This window comes from Schistocerca americana, chromosome 1, assembly GCF_021461395.2.
Source record: "Schistocerca americana isolate TAMUIC-IGC-003095 chromosome 1, iqSchAmer2.1, whole genome shotgun sequence".
Lineage (NCBI taxonomy): Eukaryota > Metazoa > Arthropoda > Insecta > Orthoptera > Acrididae > Schistocerca > Schistocerca americana.
In genome coordinates this window covers 1,178,912,086-1,178,926,540 of record NC_060119.1, presented here as the reverse complement: position 1 = coordinate 1,178,926,540, position 14,455 = coordinate 1,178,912,086, and the positions used below count along the sequence as shown (strand labels likewise).

Below are 14,455 nucleotides of genomic sequence, written 5' to 3'. Positions count from 1 at the left end.
TGAGCCTCATCTGCAAAAAGCCTGAAGTTACTATTAATACTGCCTGCCCAGACTTTATCACACAACATGAACAGCATGTTCCCAAAACAAATCTGAAATTACTTCTACATTTGTCAATGGCTCTTGATAGAAAGTAGCAGATAACATCCTCCTTACAAAGAAATCCCCAATCCAGTCACACTTTAGTTTGATACTTGCGAGCTAACATCCCAAAGATGTTTGGGCTCAGAGACGGTTCCCTTTCATCGTAATGTCTTGGCTCAAACTCGCCTAAGGGTTGAACCGCATGTGTCGCATTACACGCCCTAAATTAGACACTTGTGACCTTTGGTTAAATTGTCTGGCTGATGTCAAGTCTGCAAAGTTGTATAAACATACAAGGTTAATATAACATATAACATCAGTAATAATAATATCGGGAGCTAAATTAACGACCCATAAATCATGTAGGCCACACAGTTGCAATTTGGTTAGAATAATGTCTATTCAGAAAGCAAACTAATAGCAAAAGTGGTCGTATTCAGAGTTACTGTTACACTCAAGCACATATCCATTTGACACAGTTCGACCATTCACAATCTCATCACGAAACACAAGTCTAATACTCCACCTCAATATTTACAGGAAAAATTAAGAGTTCACGCAAGGTGCGCGGCTGCTCACCACTCAGAGACTAAGTCCCGCGTTACCACACAATGCAAAATTTTCTAAGTCGTTTCACGTCCTAGCTGCCTAAAGACCAACTGTCCACTTTGGTGTCTCCAGCCAAATTGTCCCTCTGCCCGTCCCCAGCCACGTTTCCCGCGCACAGAATATCGCTCAACTGACTAGGGCAGTTTCCTTTCCTGAAACCGTCCATCTGATTGGCTACAGCTTATTCTACGTTATTTTACACTTTAAATTATTTAAATATTCAAAGCTTGACCACTTTCACATTCTAAATGAAGTAACAATAATATCCATTGCAATATCCAAGTAACAATAATATCCATTGTTAAATTCTTTTACATAAAACTAATACAATTTCCTTCTTAACTTTGAGTGTCATGGCCAGTAGCCTTGCAACAATGTGCTTTCTGATAGATAAATAAATAAAGAACAAAAGTAACTATTATGCACTAAACTTTATAACAAATTGCTACAGCTTATTCTAAATTATTTTACATTTTAACCTAATGGTTCAATAAGGTGTCATGCTGTCATTGTTCAATGTGTTTTGTGTGAAGGACATGATGATCTGATGATTAACTGAAAATACTGATAATTTACTATATCTTTTAAATAAATGAAGTTACACAGTTGATATTTACAACATTTGTCATTTTAATTATGTACTTCTATACAAAATGTAAATCATTAAGATCGACTAAAGCATTCAGATTTTAGCATTCAGGTCTTTGTTACAAAACTTGTGAATTTCATTTTTACAGTAAATCCTAAACTATTATAGATATGATCAATATTCAAGTTTTATTGGGAACACCACGAAAATTTATGAAAGATGGTAGATTGAAATTACTGTGACTTCATTCCCTGCATTACTACTGAATTAAATAGTTCCCATAAATGTTTCCCTTTATGGCCGATCTTAGGTCCACCATATTTAGCACTGCTACATCTCCCTGGCTGCAAATGCCTTCTACTGCGTTTCCCTATGACGTACTTTCTCATCTGTCTCACTCGCTCACTACAGTGTTTAGGCCTCAATAGGCAATAGACACCTGTGAGTTTCCCCATCACATGGTGAATCTGCACCCTTTGTGGCACACGATCCTCGACGAGAGGGTTCGTTTCACAATTCCTGAAGGCTGACTCTTTCGGCCATATACTTAAAGGAGAGCAAAATGCTCATTAACTCACATACTCAATACAATAGTACTTCCATTAATAAGTTTTGGTATGACACTGAATCAAATGCTTCTTGAAGTCAAGAAAAACTGCCTCTATCTGATTGCCTTGATCCATGACTTTTAGGATTTGAAAAAAAAACTGTAAGCTGAGCTTCACAAAACCAATGTTTCTGAAATACATGCTTATTGGCATGTAAGATGTCATTCAAGATACCCCACTATGTTTGAGTTCAGACTATGTTCTTATATTCTGTAACAAGTGAATGTTAGTGACATTGAATGGTGGTTTTGTGGCCCGTTTCTGCTGTCCTTCTTGTACACAAATGCAGCCTGTGTTTTCTTTCAACTGTGGATACACTCTACAATTTTATTTATGGCTATTATGTTTTCAGCAACTGTGGTATATACTTTTAGCAAAATAAAAATCTGCAAAATTGGGATATTTTGTTGCACTTAAACGGTTTCGACAGATTAATCTGTCATCTTCATAAGTATACAAAAGTTAGGTAAATACAAATCTTTGAAACATTGCCATACATACATACAATGTACAAAAAGTGTATTACAAAAAGTTAGTCAAAACTGACTTGTATAACACAGAGAAGCAGATGTCAGTATCTTCATCAGCGAAGCATAATGACATGATACATCACAAACGTATATAGTGTAAGCAATAATTATAACCACAGACTGATTACTTATATACAGAGTCAAGTTGTGTGCAAACAGCAAGGAACATATATAAAACACATAAAAAGTATAACTAAAGAATATAAAAAGCAAGTTACATATCAAATAAAAAGGAACTGCCAATAAAGTCTCAATATAAATTTTAGGTTATAGTTCTGAAAAGGTCTGGTATAAAATTTTTTTTTATTACATTATCATCCAGCACTGAGTAAGTATCTTGTAATACAATTCTTGTACTTTGCATACATATACAACCAATTTCTAATGATTTGTATTTTTCTAAATTTTGCATACTTCTGAAGATGATAGATTAATCTGTCAAAACTGATTACATGCAATAAAATATTCCAATTGTGCAACTGACAACTGAATTTTATTATGAGAAAATATGGTGCACATTTTGTTTGAGGGATATCTGTACTATTAAATAAAGACAATTTGTTTGCTGTTTAAAGTTGTTACCAAAAATTTCAAAAAGTACCTGACCAAGTTATTTTAAATTTTTACATGATGCTAGAGTAAACATTAGGAAAGACACAGGGTGCATTTTTAAAAATATATACAGTATATAAGTACATATATACATAGGTAATGCTGTTGCCAAAAATCTTGAAAAGTTCTTGACCAATTTACTTCAAATTTTTACGCAATACTCTAATAAACCTTAATAGACACATAAGCTACAGCTTTTAAAATATATATGGTTTACAACTAAATATTCAAAAATCTACATTATTATACAAAAACAAATTAATGTTTACCATTGTTACCAAAAATCTTAAAAAGTGCTCGAGTTACCTGCTTCAAATTTTTACTCAATACTGTAGCAAAGCTTCGAACAAACATAGGCTACACGTTTTTTTAATGGTGGTATCTAAACACATATTTAAAACCTAGATTATGATACAGAATGGTCAGAACAGTACGAAAAGCTTGTAAGGGTGTTGCACAGTAGGTTTTGTTGAGAAGTAATTGTTAAGAAAAAAATTCGGTATGTTGTGTCGTTTATGAAATGTGAAATGTGTTTTATTCATCTCAGAATGTACACAATTTCAGAACATATGAGTTAATTAGTATTGAAGCTAGCCAGTCAGATCATTATACGTGCAGAGACAGTTTTGCTAAATATCTGGCTTCCTAAAACTGAACAAGAGAGCGATACTGCAATTGGACAGGGGTGGTAGTAAGGATTGAACCCAAGCCATCATCAATATTATGAGAACAATTGGCACTAATTGCATCTGATGGGACACTTGAATTTGCATGCACAATGGCCTGATTGGCTAATTTCAATGCTAATTAACTCGGAAATGGTGCAACGTATCAAACTGTTTTCTTAATAATTATGTCTCAGCTCAATCTACCCAGCAACACCCTTAGAATATTTTCAGACTAATCTGAAAAGTGGAAAAGTTGTACATGATATTCTAATAAACATTCAAATGGATATAGCCTGTATATATTTTTTAAACATGAATAGGTTTTCTATTAAAACTGAATGCAAGAAAGAAAATGCTACAGTATGCTGAGTAGCCAAAACGTATGGTTTTGTTTTCTTTCTCACAGTCAGTTTTTACCACAGTAGCAGGGCATTTAAACCATTAGACAAATTGTTTCTCTCGCATATATTCTTTCTCATTATACAGGGTGATTCAAAAAGAATACCACAACTTTAGGAATTTAAAACTCTGCAACGACAAAAGGCAGAGCTAAGCACTATCTGTCGGTGAATTAAGGGAGCTATAAAGTTTCATTTAGTTGTACATTTGTACGCTTGAGGCGCTGTTGACTAGGCGTCAGCGTCAGTTGATGCTAAGATGGCGACCGCTCAACAGAAAGCTTTTTGTGTTATTGAGTACGGCGGAAGTGAATCGACGGCAGTTGTTCAGCGTGCATTTCGAACGAAGTATGGTGTTAAACCTCCTGATAGGTGGTGTATTAAACGTTGGTATAAACAGTTTACAGAGAATGGGTGTTTGTGCAAAGGGAAAAGTTCCGGACGGCCGAGAACGAGTGATGAAAATGTAGCACGCATCCAGCAAGCATTTGTTCGCAGCCCAGGAAAATCGACTCGCAGAGCTAGCAGAGAGCTGCAAATTCCACAATCAACTGTATGGAGAGTCCTGCGAAAAAGGTTAGTTATGAAACCTTATCGTCTGAAATTGGTTCAAGCACTGTCTGCAGCTGAACGTCAACTACCCGAGGCGATGGATCGGCCGCCAGGCAGCCCGTGACAGAGCACTTCATCACTGGCCTCCAAGAAGCCCTGATCTTACCCCCTGCGATTTTTTTCTTATGGGGGTATGTTAAGGATATGGTGTTTCGGCCACCTCTCCCAGCCACCATTGATGATTTGAAACGAGAAATAACAGCAGCTATCCAAACTGTTACGCCTGATATGCTACAGAGAGTGTGGAACGAGTTGGAGTATCGGGTTGATATTGCTCGTGTGTCTGGAGGGGGCCATATTGAACATCTCTGAACTTGTTTTTGAGTGAAAAAAAACCTTTTTAAATACTCTTTGTAATGATGTACAACAGAAGGTTATATTATGTTTCTTTCATTGAATACACATTTTTAAAGTTGTGGTATTCTTTTTGAATCACCCTGTATATAACTGTAACAAAAATTATATGCGTAGCTATGTGCTGTTTTGTCTCTTCCTCGCACTAGACTTTAACGGAAAATACGTAAGTTGTAGTTATGGCTTATCAGCCTGTGATTAGAGTATCACCATAGAATCTGAATCACCCACAAATTTTTAATCCTTTTCATTTGCGCATTAAAACTATGCAAAATATTCTCACTGAAGCTACTATCCAGCAGCAGAGGAGATCTCTCATACATTTATACTAATGATCCCAACTGATTTACTTTTGCCATTTCAATTCCTAATCAATGTTTTGTTGGCTATAAAAATAAACATGGGTGAAGATCAGTGAGAGGGGTGGGGGAAGAATATGAACATGGCGAGGGGAAAGGAGGAGATGGACAGAGGATGGGAGGGGAGGTGGAGAGAGAGAGAGAGAGAGAGAGAGAGAGAGAGAGGGAGAGAGGGAGAGAGGGGGGGGGGAGGAGGAGACAGACATAGAGAGGGGCAGGGCTTGATGTGCAGAGAGAGGAGGGGGAGATAAACAAAGAGAAGAGAGATGGGGAGATGTAGAGTGAGAGTGGGAGCAGGAAATCAGGATGTATGTCAAATTCCCGCATGTATGGGATTGCCAGTATGGAATATTTTCATCAAAAAGCCAGCTAATTCAGCTCATCTGCAAATTCTGTATAGAATCTCATATCACTCATCTTTGCAGTGGTGTGAGAATTATACTGGGCCAGTACTCTTGGAGCCTTCTTTGTAAAGCAATATTTGAAGACGGCTTTTAGCATTTCTATTTCTGCTTTGCTAGCCTCAATTTCAGTTCCTATGTCATCCATGAGTATCTGGACAATGCTATGGCGCCACTGACAGCCTTTGCATATACTGTAAATTTCTTTTGGATTGGTGAGAGGTCTTCTGACAAGTAGTCATTGGGTACTTTATGCACAGCCCTTCTGACAGCCAGATTCATTTCATTTAGCAACTATATATACTCTATGCTTTTTTTTTCACCTACTGTGCAATAGTCACTGTTTCTATTGAAACGTTTTTGAATAGGCCTTGAACTTTCTCTAACAAAATACTTCTTAACATTCTTAAATATAATACTAGAAGGAGAAATTATTTACACTATCCATCGCACAGCCTTAGTGTGCCACACAGAGGAGCGAGATATTCAGCTAGAAAAATCTTTGACCACCTACCGAGTGATGTGAAGAATTTAATGGCCATTAAAATTAACTTCAAACACAAACTGAAATCATATTTGCTTAGCCAACTGCATCTACTCCACAGTGGAATTTCTGAATGTGTAGTGAGAGCGTGCGTGCGTGCGCGCGTATGTGTGTGTGTGTGTGTGTGTGTTTAAGAGAGGCAGAGAGAGACACAGACACTGAAGATAGTTAAGAATAAATCACTGAATGCATGTATAAAAAAACAGAAATTGTTTAAATGGTCAGCATGCTGCCACATTTTCTACTGAGAACATGTAATATAGCAGTAAAACTGACTTGTTAGCTATCACAGTGAGAGGGTAAAATTACGATCTCCAAAACATGCAAATAGTTAACTAGCTACCTAACTAACTACCAAAGCATGCATGTAATCCTATGGATGACTAACTTTGCTATGTTCAGAATGTTTGCAATATGCTGAACACTGATCCATGACTCATCTTCACTTTTCTCCTCAATCACCAGAACCACCAGTTCTCCTGTGATTCTCAGTCCTTCTTGGAGAGAAGATGATTCGTACTTGTTTTGCCACACAGAGAGAGTCTGCACCACCTAACCTACTCATGTGTTGGTTCACTGTTGTCACACATTTCCACCGACACAGCATGGATTATTTCAGAGATTTTCCCCTTCAAATTCAGAAAACAAATTACCACGTGATTCTATAGTTTATCAGTGGGCTATGCCATTTTATTTGGCCTCTATAGCGGTGTACTATGCTACTGTAATTTCAATGAATGACTATCAGGACTGTAGACTTGTACCTGCATACAAACAATAAATTATTTATGTCCCCCCCCCCCCCCCCCCCCCAAGGTGATATGTATGATGAGGTTCAGTGAACTGTTAAAAGCATATTGTGTCTTTGTGTTTATTTATTTTAAAAGCCTGTAAAAATAGCTGCAGTTGTGTTATCACCATGCTGCCTTCCTTTTAAACAGTTGAGGATGGTTAGGCTCACATGCTTTTTGTAGCTGTAGGTATCTGATTTTCTGTTGATATGTTTCATTTTCCTGATGTCCAATCGGGCTATATGGGAGATCAAATTACGAGGTGCATTCAAGTTCTAAGGCCTCCGATTTTTTTTCTAATTAAGTACTCACCCGAAATCGATGAAACTGGCGTTACTTCTTGACGTAATCGCCCTGCAGACGTACACATTTTTCACAACGTGACGCCATGATTCCACAGCAGCGGCGAAGGCTTCTTTAGGAGTCTGTTTTGACCACTGGAAAATCTCTGACGCAATAGCAGCATGGCTGGTGAATGTGCGACCACGGAGAGTGTCTTTCATTGTTGGAAAAAGCCGAAAGTCACTAGGAGCCAGGCAGGTGAGTAGGGAGCATGAGGAATCACTTCAAAGTTGTTATCGCGAAGAAACTGTTGCGAAACGTTAGCTCGATGTGCGGGTGCGTTGTCTTGGTGAAACAGCACACGCGCAGCGCTTCCCAGACGTTTTTGTTGCAGTGCAGGAAGGAATTCGTTCTTCAAAACATTTTCGTAGGATGCACCTGTTACCGTAGTGCCCTTTGGAACGAAATGGGTAAGGATTACGCCCTCGCTGTCCCAGAACATGGACACCATCATTTTTTCAGCACTGGCGGTTACCCGAAATTTTTTTGGTGGCAGTGAATCTGTGTGCTTCCACTGAGCTGACTGGCGCTTTGTTTCTGGATTGAAAAATGGCATCCACGTCTCATCCATTGTCACAACCGACGAAAAGAAAGTCCCATTCATGCTGTCGTTGCACGTCAACATTGCTTGGCAACATGCCACACGGGCAGCCATGCGGTTGTCAGTCAGCATTCGTGGCACCCACCTAGATGACACTTTTCGCATTTTCAGGTCGTCATGCAGGATTGTGTGCACAGAACCCATAGAAATGCCAACTCTGGAGGCGATCTGTTCAACAGTCATTCAGCGATCCCCCAAAACAATTCTCTCCACTTTCTCGATCATGTCGTCAGACCGGCTTGTGCAAGCCCGAGGTTGTTTCGGTTTGTTGTCACACAATGTTCTGCCTTCATTAAAATGTCACACCCACGAACGCACTTTCGACACATCCATAACTCCATCACCACATGTCTCCTTCAACTGTCGATGAATTTCGATTGGCTTCACACCACGCAAATTCAGAAAACGAATGATTGCACGCTGTTCAAGTAAGGAAAACGTCGCCATTTTAAGTATTTAAAACAGTTCTCATTCTCGCCGCTGGCGGTAAAATTGCATCTGCCGTACGGTACTGCCATCTCTGGGACGTGTTGACAATGAATGCAGCCTCATTTTAAAACAATGTGCATGTTTCTATCTCTTTCCAGTCCAGAGAAAAAAATCTGAGGCCTTAGAACTTGAATGCACCTCGTACATCAACTGTAGTACGAAACATTCAATGAACTTCACTACTTGTACAATCTATAGACCATAGTTTTAATTTCAATGTGTTTTTTGCTACTTTGTAAAATCTTTATATTGGTTGTGCATTAGATGCTACAGATGAAGATTTCAGTTAAGTGAGGTACTGATCACACCATTTGTCTACATAAGTGAATGTTTTACATCTGTTATACTGTAATATTTTCAGGTCTTTCTTTCAGGTGTAAACTGTATCTATCTGTTGAATCGGTGAGTTTATGTACTTTTAGTGTTAAACACTGTGTCAACTCACATTATCATCACAATTTATGCAGCTGTTACTTTAATCAGTGACAATGTAACATGTTTGAGCTATCACTTCTATAATAATTTCCCCTGGACATGCATTGTGTCACTGGTAACATACTTGCAATGTATCTAAATCCCCATATACTTCACTAGAAGTGTTATTATTGACGGGTAACTTAGAATCAGTGATCAACTTCCCTACATATATAGCTCAAGACTGTAGCAGTCTAATAGATACTGCATTTGCACAGCAAGAGACTGTAAAACTAACACATGCTTTCCCCGTGATAAATGGATTATCAGACCATGGTGCACAATTGATTAACTTACAAAACCTAGCAGAGTTTACAGTTCATAAACCACTAAATAGAAGTGTAAGGCTGGTCAACTCAGTATCTAGGGCACTTCAGTGAAAGTTTAAGAAATGTTAATTGGGGAGATGTATACAATAAGCCAAATGCTAATGATAAATGCAATATATTTCTTGGTAAATTTATATCCATTTTTGAACACTGTTGCCCCAAAAAAATTACTAAATGTAACAACAAACAATTTTCAAAGAAACTTTGGATTACTACAGGTATTAAAGTGCCTCCAGAAAGAAAAAGAAAATTGTATGAGATAGCAAGAATTAGTAAGAAGTAATTTACACTATAAAAATTATTGTAACATACTGAGAAAAGTTGTCAGAAAATAAAAAAAATTATGTATATCAGATATGAAACTAACAACTGGGGCAATAAAATAAAATCACTATGGAATGTTGTTGGAATTGAGACAGGAAAAGTAACCACTGGGGTACATAGTATTACTATCAAAGAGAATGAGACCTTCTTAATCAACCATACACAAGTAGCTAACATATTTAACAACCATTTCTTCAGTGTAGGTGAAACAATTGGTGAGAATAGTTCAAAAGGAAAAGCCATGCCATACATGGAAGAGTCAGTTTTGAGAAATCCTTGTCAGATTAATTTTCATCTAACAACCTCTTATGAAACAAGGAAAATCATTAAATCCTTGAAAAATAAATGTTCTGCTGAGTAGATGACATCTCTGACAAGATATTAAAACAATGTGGAGCAGTTACGGCTGATGTTCTGAGTCACGTCTGTTATGCATCACCAACTCAAGGTATTTTCCCAGACAGGTTAAAATATGCCATTGACAAGTCTCTCTACAAAATAGGAGACACAAAAGGTGTCAATAATTATCGGCAAGTATCCTTGCTTACAGCATTTTCAAAAAACATTGAGAAAGTAATGTACTCAAGAGTGGTTAACCATCTCAACAGTAATGGGATACTTAGTAAGTCACAGTTTGGATTTCAAAAATGCTGTTCTACTGAAACAGCAAAATACAATTTCACTGCCCACATAATAGAGTCTTTAAATAGTAAAATGTCACCAATAGGAATTTTCTGTGACTTATCCAAAGCATTTGATTGTGTGAACCATGATATTATGTTACAGAAATTACAATTCTGCAGTATAAATGGAACAGTATATGAGTGGTTTAAGTCATATCTACAGTACTGGAAGCAAAAAGTTTATTTATATGGTTTAAATGATTTACAGGAATTTCCAACTTCATCTAACTGGGGTGAAATTAAATTAGGTGTTACACAGGGTTCAATCATGAGTCCCCTTCTGTTCTTGACATATGTGAATGACATCCATTCTTATCTGAAACAAGAAGCTAAACTGACACTGTTTGCTGATGATACAAGCATAATTATTAATCCAGTAAAAGAAACTGCAAAAGAAATTGATACAAATAATGTCTTTGGAAAAGCCATTGATTTGTTTTCTGTGAATGGGCTTGCTCTGAACTTTAAAAAAACACAGAACATCCAATTTTCTACTGCAAGGAGTACAGTTCCTTGAATAAATATAACACATCAACCAAAGTCAGTGGCCAGGGTACAGCATACTAAGTTTTTGGGAGTACAGATAGATGAGAATCTCAATTGGAAAATTCATATTTTGGATCTGTTAAAGCGACTAGTTTCAGCAGCTTTTGCAATCAGAATAATTGCTAATTTTGAGGATATAGAATTTAGCAAGCTAACATACTTCGCATACCTTCACTCTCTGATGTCATACGGAATAATATTTTGGGGTAACTCACACTTACGCAAACAGTATTCACTGCTCAAAAGAAAGTGGTTAAAATAATATGTGGGGCTCATAGTCGCACATCTTGTAGGCATCTTTTGAATGGTTAGGAATTCTTACAACACTCTCACAGTACCTTTACTCAGTAATGAAATTTGTTCTCAACAACATGGACCAGTTTAAAAACAACAGTGACATTCATGATTATAATACCAGAAGAAAGAAAGACTTACACGATCCTCTACTTAACCTATCTTTGGCACAGAAAGGGGTAAAATATGCTGCTGTAAAACTTTTCGATGAATTAGTAGACGAAATGAAATGTTTGACAGACAGAAGTAATAATTTCAGAAATAAATTGAAATCATATCTCCTTGACATTCCCTTCCATACCATAGATGAATTCTTGAACAGGAATAAATAAATCTGTAGGTATAATATGTGCATTTTGTGCAATTTAAGGGAGTGGGGTAGGTAATACAAATTTTAAGCTTTAAAAAAAAAAAAGCTTGATTCATTTGTGCATTCTTAAGCACTTGACACATTTCACATCATAATGGTTACTGTGAGATTGATCAATGGAACACATAACTAACTAACTAATCAAACAATGGAAAACCCAGGATGGAATGTAACAATATTAGAAAAGGAAAGTTGCTACTCACCATATAGCAGAGTTGCTGAGTCGCGATAGGCACAACAAAAAGATTCACACAATTCACTAACTAACTAATTAACTATGCTACTATTTCCCTTGAGTTATTTGAACCCACGTTTATCATAGTTTCATATTGTGCGGAGCAGGTGACATACTGTACTTCAAATTTACTTTCTTGCTTCCCCACTTTTTGTTGAAGTATGGTTTGTCCCTCAAATGCCACTATTGGATAGAAATAGTGTACATTACAAGAGTGGCTGTAGCTTGTTTCACAAAGATGTGTATGTGGGTCATTACACTTTGTTATTGCTGTCACATCTGTTCTTTTTGTAACACATGTGAATTGCAGTTGGATGTAAAGTACAGATTGTTAAACTGTTACGACTGTCATACTTACTGTAACATATCACACACAACATGTATACTCATAGGATACTAGTCACTAGAATTGTACTGGAGCTACCAATGTATGCAGATCTCTAGATCATCTTTGGTTCAACTGGTAAATAGTGATCAGCTGTGCAGTCAACAATATGTAAAGTAGAATACCTCCATTCAGAGCGTTAATGCTGACTGTTGATGTAGCACAAATGAGTGCACTGTTAGCACACTTTATGACTGCCAATGCAATTTATATTAGTACTAACAACAACTGGTAACTCAGTATAAATGCAATGTCTCTGTTTTTCACCGTATGCTTGTTTGTAGTCTGTTACATTATTCTGTGTCTCGTACTTTTATTTCCAGAGACAAATTCTGGATTTTATTATCTCATGCCATTGATTTTATATCACTAACATGATGTTATAAATGATTTTATATGAGTATTAGATTTTTACTATGTGTATTTTTTCAATAACAAGAACATCAGTTGAAATGATTGACAGTTTAATCTTGTGACGCTCTTTATATGTTCATTCAGTTGGTATACAGGGACTTGATCATGGTCTGTGGATCAAAACTGGTTATGCAATAAAGAAATTTTATCAGCAGCTCTTGGCAGTGAATCACGATGTTTACAAATATTTAACAAATGTGAGGCACCATTTTTTGAAAAAACCTTAAATAATTTCTACTTGACAATTCTTCTTGTTTCATGGATGAATTTTTGTTTAAAAGCTGGCACTTTATAGGGAGAGACGACTGGTTTTTAAATGTTGTTGCATAAGTATGACTGAAAAATAATGTGTTCATTAATGTTAAAACTCTCTCTCTCTCTCTCTCTCTCTCTCTCTCTCTCTCTCTCACACACACACACACACACACACCTGTGCTCCTACATTGTGCCAGATGAAAACACAATGCCGAGATTGCAGTTTGGCCAGCGGACTGGGTTGAGAGGTTGTGTCACGTGAGGTGGGTATAGGGAGAAAGAGACGGAAAGGGGGAGGAGGTGTTGTGGAGGGGTAGATAGCAGCTTGGGACGAGGTAACATGTGTGCAGATTAAGACTGCAGTGCTGAAAGTCATCAGGTGCACAAGCTATGAATGCGACATATGGGCACGGTGTGAGGCACACGATCACAATGATGTGGAGGCATGGTTTGGAAAGGGATGACAGGTGAAAGGAAGGGGAGACTCTTGGGTAGCGGGTGTGGGTGCAGGGGGTTTGAAAGGTCCAGGATGGCACAGGTTGTGAAGCAGCCATTGAGCTCAAGCTGGTTGTGCTCAACAGCCTAGTCTGCTACTGGGCAGTCAACTCTGTTCTTGGTCAGTTTGCTGCTGGTCATTCATTCAGCTGGTTAGTGGGCACACCCACAAAATTCTATGTACAAATGGCAGCAGAGCTGGTACATGACATGGCTGCTGTCACAGGTGGCCCTGCCTCTGATATGATAGGATAGGCTTGTGACAGAAGTGGGAGTGGCACAGGGATGGGCCAGGTCATTGTGCAGATTGGGTAGGGGCAGTGGTGGGGTGGAAAGGGTCGCGGGTAGGATGTACCTTATTTCTGGGTGTGATGACAGATAATCCAAGCCCTGGCAAAGGAGATGGGTCAGTTGCTCCAGTACGGATGATATTGAGTTGTAACTGATTCTTGGGAGTGGTGGGAGGATTATTGGGGTGTGAAGACATGGCACAGGAAATTGCTCATTTTAATGTCGTGAATGTACTCTTTTCGCAACTGTTTCATCATTACTTTTAACTTCTGGTACTGAAAGACTACCACATGTACCTCCACTAAAAAGTGTGATGTGTATGTGTATGCTATGTGTAAGTGTATGTGGCTGAAGAATTAAACTTAGAAGAATTCACCCTGACTGTTGCTTTTAGCAAATATACCCTGGATTCATTCTTCTCTGCAACCATGGCTATGTCACTTTCTTCACAACAATGAAATTACCTTCATATAGATCAACCAGAAATAAATGAGAATAATATTCTGATGTCAATCTCGACAAATAGTTAGACGCAAAGTGAAGACAAAAATGGCAACAAGAGACTATAAGACCAAAACACACACACACACACACACACACACACACACACACACACACACACACACACTCACTTTGTCTGAATTTTGAAAAGATACTGGGAGATCTGAAGAGAAATTTGGTTATGCTATTAATCACTCCCACAGCACACAGGTACATTATTGTAGCAGCACATCTAAATGCATCTGCAGTACTCAGAGCCTGACAAGTG

At 37.8% G+C, this 14,455-nt stretch overlaps 1 protein-coding gene across 8 annotated transcripts in view; it reads right to left on the bottom strand.

Moving 5' to 3' along the window:
- The window catches only part of LOC124619670, a 170,083-nt gene that overhangs the window by 129,129 nt on the left and 26,499 nt on the right, over positions 1-14,455 (bottom strand). The gene's annotated exons all lie outside the window — the stretch shown is intronic.